Below are 8280 nucleotides of genomic sequence, written 5' to 3'. Positions count from 1 at the left end.
ATTTACCTTTACTGTTATAACATTATGCTATTATGGAGCCTTTAAAAGCCCTGGCTATGGTAGTAAATTCCTCACTGTCTATTCTGCAGGCTTCTTAGAGTGTTTTACTGAGAAATGTAACGATAGAAAACATTATGTTATTTAAATGAAACATGTGGACATGGTTCCCTAAGTGTTGCGGTGTGAAGTTTCTCCAGCAGGAAGTGCTATTAGCACGAAAGTTGGCGTAATCCTACACCAGAAGGACCTCATAAATGCACTTTTGCAGTATCAACTATTAAAACAATGGACTAAGTAGTTTTCAAAAGATGTTGGGTTACTTACTATTATTTAATATGTGATTTTTTTAAAAGACGTCCTTTGGAATGAAATAAAATGTTGGCCTAAGCTGTAGCATGTATTGGTTGTGGGGGAGGCATGATATAGTTAATATTTAGGATTTTTTAACTAGAAAATATCATGCTAATTATTCTAGATATCACCCAGGCCTTATTCACAAGTGTGAATTTATAATTTTGTGGGGGTTTTTTCAGCAGCCTCATGAATTGGTTTTGCGGAGTGGTGTTTCACTAATGTAAAAATTCTGAAATGATTTTCCTTGTTTAGTTGAGAACGTGGTAGTCGACCTTGCATTTTAAAGCTGCAATTCGTAATTTATTTTTGAACGATATTGGAGAGCAATCATGATGTTGAATGAGTGGATCAAAATATGCATGGCAGCTATATATATTATAATTATTTTTTTCCTTTTTCTGTGATTTTCCGGGTGCTTTGTGGGGATCAACCCAACCACTGGCTCCAAGAACTCTGCTGAGAAGATTGTCAGCAAAAAAAGTGGAAAGGTAGTGGAGAAGAAGAAACACTCCATGAATGCCAACGTTTGTAGCCTTCTAAGAAAATTAATAGATTTTGACTGGCTGTGCATGTAAGAGTAATGGGAAAGGCAGTGTTTATTGATGTAGGTTGACTTGTGTGGTGAGGTTCATAAATGAGTTTAACTTGTTTCTAAGGTCTGGATTTTATATGCTTTTTAACAGTATAAGTGCTTTGGAAAAGTTGTTCCTGTAGTTCTGTTCTCAGTTTTGATATTGAATTCCAGTGTGTCTCCGCTCAGGCATATGCAGTGTTAAAGGCTTGTTGCTGTCAAGTATATGCAGTAATATCAGTATTTTGACAGTGTTCTTGTACTGATTATGTTAGCCCCTCTCAGGTATATACAATGTTTAGTGTAATTGGTTCAAGAAAATGGCAGCCTGTTTCTAAGGTTTAGGCCAGTGATCATCAGTCCTGTTCCTGGAGATCTACTTTTCTGCAAAGTGCAGTACCTGCCTGTATCCACTGCCTGCCTGTCCACTGTTTTTTTTAGATGAGCGTTGAAATTTAATACTGGATATCTCCAGGATCAGGGTTGGTGAATGCTGGTCTAGGCTGTATTTCATTTGAGTTGTTTAGATGCTTGGTGGTTTATTTTAGAGCAGCATTTTTGGCTACATACTAAGTAAACTATTAGGAATTTGTAAAGTTTTAGCATAGTCTGTCTTGTTACTGCTGACCAGTTTGCTTTAATATCAGTATTTTGACAATGTTGTGCTCAGTCTGTTAGAGATAAAGTGGAAGGGGTGCATCTGGTTGCATGTTTTATTTTATATTAAAAATGTTTAATTGAACATAAGCTGTTGTATGCGGTATTGTTTGTAAAAGTGGATACTGTAAAATCTTGCAACCTCAGTTATATGTCAAAACCCACTCTTCACAGCAGAGCTTTAAACAGATTAGATAACCATGGTTAACTGTAATTTTTACATTAATATATCAGTAAGAATTTTACAGTATATTATTGGCAACTTGAGTTGCCAGGTATATACTGTAATAATTGGAATTACAGCTAATTATTGTAAAGACAAATTACAGTATTATAATGCATTTATTTTTTTGACAATTTACTGTAAAAAAACAGTAATACTCTGTAATTTATTTACAGTAAATTACCATTACTGCGGTACAGTCATGTTGTAATTTTCTCAGCAGTAAATTACTGTTATTTTACAGTCCTTTATTGGCAACTTTTTTGCCGGTAATTTACTGTAAAATTTACAATATATTTTTCACAGTGTAGCGGTAGAATGGGTCGTACTGAAGATCTAGTCCTGCTAGATCTGCCCCTGTCAACTGTAAGCGCTAAAATGAAATGGAAGCAACAACAGCTTAGCCACGAAGCAGTAAACCACACAAACTCACAGAGTGGGGCTGGTGAGTCCAAACTGCCTCTGGAAGCAACATCAGCAAAAAAACTGTGTGTTAGGTGCTCCAAAAATGGGTGTCCATGGCTGAGGAGCTACACACAAGCCTCAGATCAAAATGCACATTGGGGGTTGGGGGGAGTGCTGTAAAACACTGCCACTAGACTCTCGAGCAGTGGAAACTGTGTGGAATCATGCTTCTCTAATGACAACGAATGACGCGAATGACAGGAGAACGTTACCTGCCTGACTGCACTGGGCCAAGTGTGTGTTGTTTTTTGGGGGTTGGCCTAGATCTCTAAAAAATAGATATATATCTCATTATTTCCTTGTTCTTGTAAATCTGAGTTTAATAATTACTAAATACAGGAAGAGAGGGAGAGAAAGAAGCAGATTGACAGAACTGAAAGAGCGGATCTGATGGAGGTTACCGATCAAGAACAAAGCAAGGGAGAGTTCTTTAAACTTTTAATTAAAATTAATACTGAACTTAACTGAGAAAATATAATATTTGTCAATGTGACTATAAAATTCTGTCATCGAGCTTATTAAACATGCGCACAGAGCAAAATCACACTTTTTCTGATGGCACCAACTGAGACTGAACTGATTCATAATCTGTGTATTTTACATTGCAGCTTATCTTAGCAAGAGGAGATAGCATTGCTTAACCTCAGCACATTTGCTTGATTTGTGCCTGTTGTAAGTGGATGAATGCAGTGAAGTCATACTAGCTCCGTGCTTAATACAAACCATAAAAAGACAGACCTACTGTGTGCCAATTTGACCAAATAGCCATTTTGATAAATATTCTGGCTCTAATAGTTAATAAACAGACATTTTGGGGTCATTAAAAAAATATCTTACAGGATCATTCCCCCAGAACCTCCCCAGTACTGGCTTAGTCCTCATAATCATAAACCTCCAGTGATGCCCCTGGCTGAAGTTAGGGCTAAGGTTGAGTTATGCATGTGAAAAAAAAACACTTCAAAAACAAGAATACATATTAGTGCGTATGCATATGTGAGTGTGTTTGCATTCATGCCATTAGAGGTCCATGTGTCTAGTTTGGCATTTGTCTAACAGGTGTGTGTGTTGCTGATGCTGTTGTTTTTGGTCATTATTTGGGGAAGCGCTGCTGTCTCTCTCATACAGGCGTGTGATCATTTGATTTAATTACGGCAGAGAACAGAAAAGCCTGCTGTAATTAGTTGATTTGGGGAAATGTTCTAATCCATGCAGGTGCTGTCTGCTTCTGGTGCGCACACACGTACGTACACACACACACACACACACACACACACACACAAATTTTGGAGCAGAGAAAGACAAGCATGCCTAACCACACATACAGCCTCTGACAATTACATTAACACGAGCCTGTTCTTCTTCTTACAGTTGTATAGAAAATGCTAGAAGTGCCGTAGTGAAATAAAACTTTTATGTTAATATTAGGGGTGCGGGGAAAAAAAACGATTCTTAGATGCATCGCGATGCGGACGTGAACGATTCTGAATCGATTCACAAATGTCAAAAAACGATTTTCTAAATATTTAATTTATAACAATGTTGACGGAACGCAAAAGACGGAGCTTGGAAGTGGGTAAGTGCAGTGCCCGGTTTTCCCGTTCCACCTCAAATTCTGACTGAGGCGCTGAATGTAAATGTGGCACCATTTAAGGTGGAACGAAAAAATTTGGAAGAGAAGCGACTTCATCTTTGCGACTTTTTACTGTTTGACAGTCTCTCGTTGCAGATTTAACTTGCCAGGAAAACAACTGTGCTGCTTATAAATGCGAATAATACATTGTTGCTAGGTGACCTGCAGTCTGCACGGCGGTTCTCAGTCGTTGTGAAACAGGGCTTTCGCGCTATGCTGCACACGTCACGTCTCGAAGATATTTTACTGATCCAGCGAACCTTTCTCTACAACGAGACCAAAACCGAAGTTATAAAGTCACTAAAAACGGGTAGGACGGCTGTAACGTGCTGCGTGGACATCCATTACAACTGGATCTTATTTCACCGTAACTGCGCATTTTATCGCAGGTAAGTGGCAGCAGCGTCTCATGTGCTCCAAAGGCAGTGAATGAGAGCCTTCTAGTTCACTTGCCACATCACTTCCATTTGATTTATTAATAAAAGATATTGGAAGTAAATTCATCATGGATCATTACAAATAGTTTGCTTTAAAACTACCAAGTCCTCACACAGTGAGAAAACAGAAATGGTGTATAGAAAAAAAAAAAGATGCATCGATAATCGTTTTATAATCGCATCGCAGCCCTCTGAATTGTAATCGAATCGAAACGTGAGGTGCCTAGAGATTCCCTACCCCTAGTTAATACTCTCCTTCCGAAAGACATAATCGCATAAAAAATCATTCTGAAGAGAAGAAACCTCTGAGTGGAAGCATAGTGTAGGGATTTCTAATGAAATGGTCAGTTAGTGGAAGTGCAGATAGGTACTTGCAATAAAGTGGCCAGTTAGTAGAAGTGCAAAGTAGGTGTTTCTAATAAAGTGGCCAGTAAGTGGAAGTAGAAGGCTGGTGTTTCTAATAAAGTGGCCAGTGAGTTAAATACAAGGTAGGTGTTTCTAATAAAAGGGCCATTTAGTAACTGAACAAGGTAGGTGTTTCTAATAAAGTGGCCATTTAGTGAAAGTACAAAGTAGGTGGTTCTAATAAAGTGGCCATTTATTGACTGGACAAGGTAGGTGTTTCTAATAAAGTGGCCATTTAGTAAAGGTAAAGTGGCTATTTAGTTAAAGTACAAGGTAGGTGTTTCTAATAAAGTGGCCATTTAGTGGAAGTACAAGGCAGGGGATTCTGATAAAGTCCCTAGTTGGTGCAAATACAAGGTAGGAGTTTAAAATAAAATGGTCAGTGAGTGAAAGTAAGGTTTTCTAATAAAGTGGATGAGGTGTGTGTGTGTATGTATGTGTGTGAGTGTTTTCATTCTTCTTGACCATGCATTTGTTGATAGTTATTTGAAGTCAGTGAAAACACACTTATTGATAATCCTCCTCTATAGGCCATATTGATAATCCTCCTGTATAAGCCTGCATGGGTGTAATAGTGTGTAAAATAGCTTAGAGCTGTGTTAGTGTGTCCATGGGCAGCGGTGCCTGACATGTTCTAGCCTCTACACACCAAATAACATGGCAGCTTTATGCTTTACACTCTCTGGAGACCGCTTTAAGTGTATTGTGCTACTTTGTGCATGTGTGTGCGTATCGACAAGTGTGGGGCAGGCTTTGTGTTTCCATTTAAATGACAGATGATGGCTGAGAGGTTATTTATGCGTCCGTGTGTGTGCGCTGAATATTGTAAGTCTGCACAGCATGCCTTAGGTGTACAAGGTTTATTGCTACTGTTATTGTGCATGAAACGCACCAGCTTTATTAAAGCTTGGCTGATGAAACGATTTATTCCAGTGTTTATGAAGTCCTTCATGGATTAGAGACAAAAGCCAGTATTGTTTACAGCATGAGGCACTTCTGTACTGTATTATATACTGTAAGTATGTTCTCATATGACTGGCTATTAAAATAATCAAAATCAATCAATCAGATATCCGGCATTGATGAAGGTCTCCAGTTTGGATATTTTGAACACATGAAGGCTTCTGATGAATGGAGACTTTCCTGTAAACACGCTACCTGTGCACTTACAGACATGTAAACATTCATTCAGAAATGCATACATAACACAGTAGACCTTGAGGTTGTGTGTGAGTGAGTCATGTAGAGAATGTTAGACGTGCTAAACCAAAATAAGTGTTTTAGATTATTATAATATTGTATGTTATCATAACACAACAATATTCCTTGCAAATCATGCAATCATGCAATCAATAAATCATGCAATCATGAAATAAACTGTCTTTTAACTGCTGTTTTTAATGTCAAACATAAGATGTGATTTAAAATTCGTATTATATGCAGTCATATACAACAGTTCGGGCATCCTAGTTAAAGTACATGTTTTGTTGAATTTTCTAAGTGAAAATAAGTTAATACATCCTCTGTACAGAACACATTTTTGCACATTTTAATATACACATACTGCTTATTTGCTGAATTTGACATATTGGGGGGAGAAAAATCGTTAAACTCTGCAAATAAGTAGAAATCATGCACTAAAATAAGCATGTGTGCCCTGTATATTTTCACTGAGAAAATCAACCAAATGTTTAGTTTGACCAGGTGTGTTCAAATGTTTTATATACAACTGTATACAATACCTGCGGAACAAACTGTAACATGTTCAATAAACATTTCAGCATGTTAGATTTGTGATATGAGTTCTCCAGCATTTTTGCACTTGATTTATTTTGCTATGGACTCTGATTGGAAAGGGTGGGGCTAGGACCTGCTGCAGGGTGTGTGTATGTGTGTGTATAGAGAAAGAGGGAGAGAGACATGTGAACTGTGCAGAGAACATGTTGCAGTAGAGAGAAAAGCTTCGCTTGTGGCTGTGGCCAACAACAACTGAAAAATAAAGCACCATGACATACAAAAGCAGTGTCTGTTTTAATGCCATTGAGTGCTACAATATCATCATTGCATTTAGATACTTCTAGCAACAATTGTGTGTGTGTGCAGAGACGGAGAGAGAAAAGAGACAGAGTAAAAGACAGTCAGAGAGACATAGAGAGAGGGCACAACAAGAAAGAGGCTGTAAGAGCAAAAAAGGTGCGCGCATGTGTGTCTATGAGAGAGTGTATGAGTGCACGGCCCCCTGCGGCTGTATTGATTTCTGCAGGTCTCTGCTTTCGGAGCTCCTGTTCAGACCTTTTCTCTGGTCTGGGGAGTCCAGCTGCAGCACACAAAGCCCTGACACACACACACACACTCTGCGACCCCGACACCTTCCTTCTCCTGCGGCCCACCACCGCGAGTTTAAAAACACCCCCGCTGCGTACTGACATTTCATTCAGCAAGAATTAGAGAGGGCAGCCCCCTACACACAGATACACTCTCTTACTCTCTCTCTCTCTCTCACACACACACATGCAGGCACACACACTACTGAAAAGATATTATTCTTCTTTATGACCCTCTAACCAAAGCCTGTGATACAGTTATCTTTACCTGCAGGAATAACAACAGTAACAAGCAGGGAGAAAGGCTTTACATGTCGTGTAACACATTGAAATATTAATATTTGGTGCACTTTGGTTCCTTAGGTCAAAATATACAATACTGTGCAAAAGTCAGAGACGATTCAAAACAACCATTTAGTACCAGTTATTCGTTTTTCAGGAGATATTTCTGAGAAGATGAGATAGACAGTGCTGTGAAAAAGTATTTGCCCCTTCCCAGTTTCTTCTATTTTTGCATATTTGTCACACTGAAATGTTTCAGATCATCAAACTCATTTAAATATTGGACAAAGATAACCCAAGTAAACACAAAATGCTGTTTTTAAATGATGATTTATTGAATTTATTGAAGGAAAAGTGCTGTTTAGCCCTGCCTGGCCCTATGTGAAAAAGTAACTGCCCACCTAGCTACTAAATCAACCAGATAATTAAATGAAAATTGACTATTGGGTTAAATTTTACTAGCCACACCCAAACATGATTACTGCCTAAACATCATTTAAATAAAACCTGTCTGGCAATGTTAAGCTGGCTAGAAGGTCTCAAAAAGCAGCGCATGATGCCATTTTCTAAAGAGATTCAAATAAAGATGCAAAACAAAGTCTACTAGTCTGGAAACTGCTACAGAAACAATTGCTAAGGCTCTGGGACTCCAGCAAACCACATTGAGATCAGTGGTGAAGCTTCCCAGGAGTGGCCGGCTTACCCAAATTTTACCAAGAGTGCATCGATGACTCATACATGAGGTCACAAAAGAACCCAGATGAATCTAAAGAACTGCAGGCCTCACTTGCCTTAGTTATGGTCAATGTACATGATTCCACAATAGGAAAGGCACTGGGCACAAATGGCATCCATGGGAGAGCTGCTAGGTTCACACCACTGCTGACCAATAAGAACACAAAGACTCACATTTGCCGATAAGAACATCTAGA

This window comes from Colossoma macropomum, unplaced genomic scaffold (assembly GCF_904425465.1).
Source record: "Colossoma macropomum unplaced genomic scaffold, Colossoma_macropomum, whole genome shotgun sequence".
NCBI classification, from domain to species: Eukaryota; Metazoa; Chordata; class Actinopteri; order Characiformes; family Serrasalmidae; genus Colossoma; species Colossoma macropomum.
Note: the sequence above shows the minus strand (reverse complement) of the source record.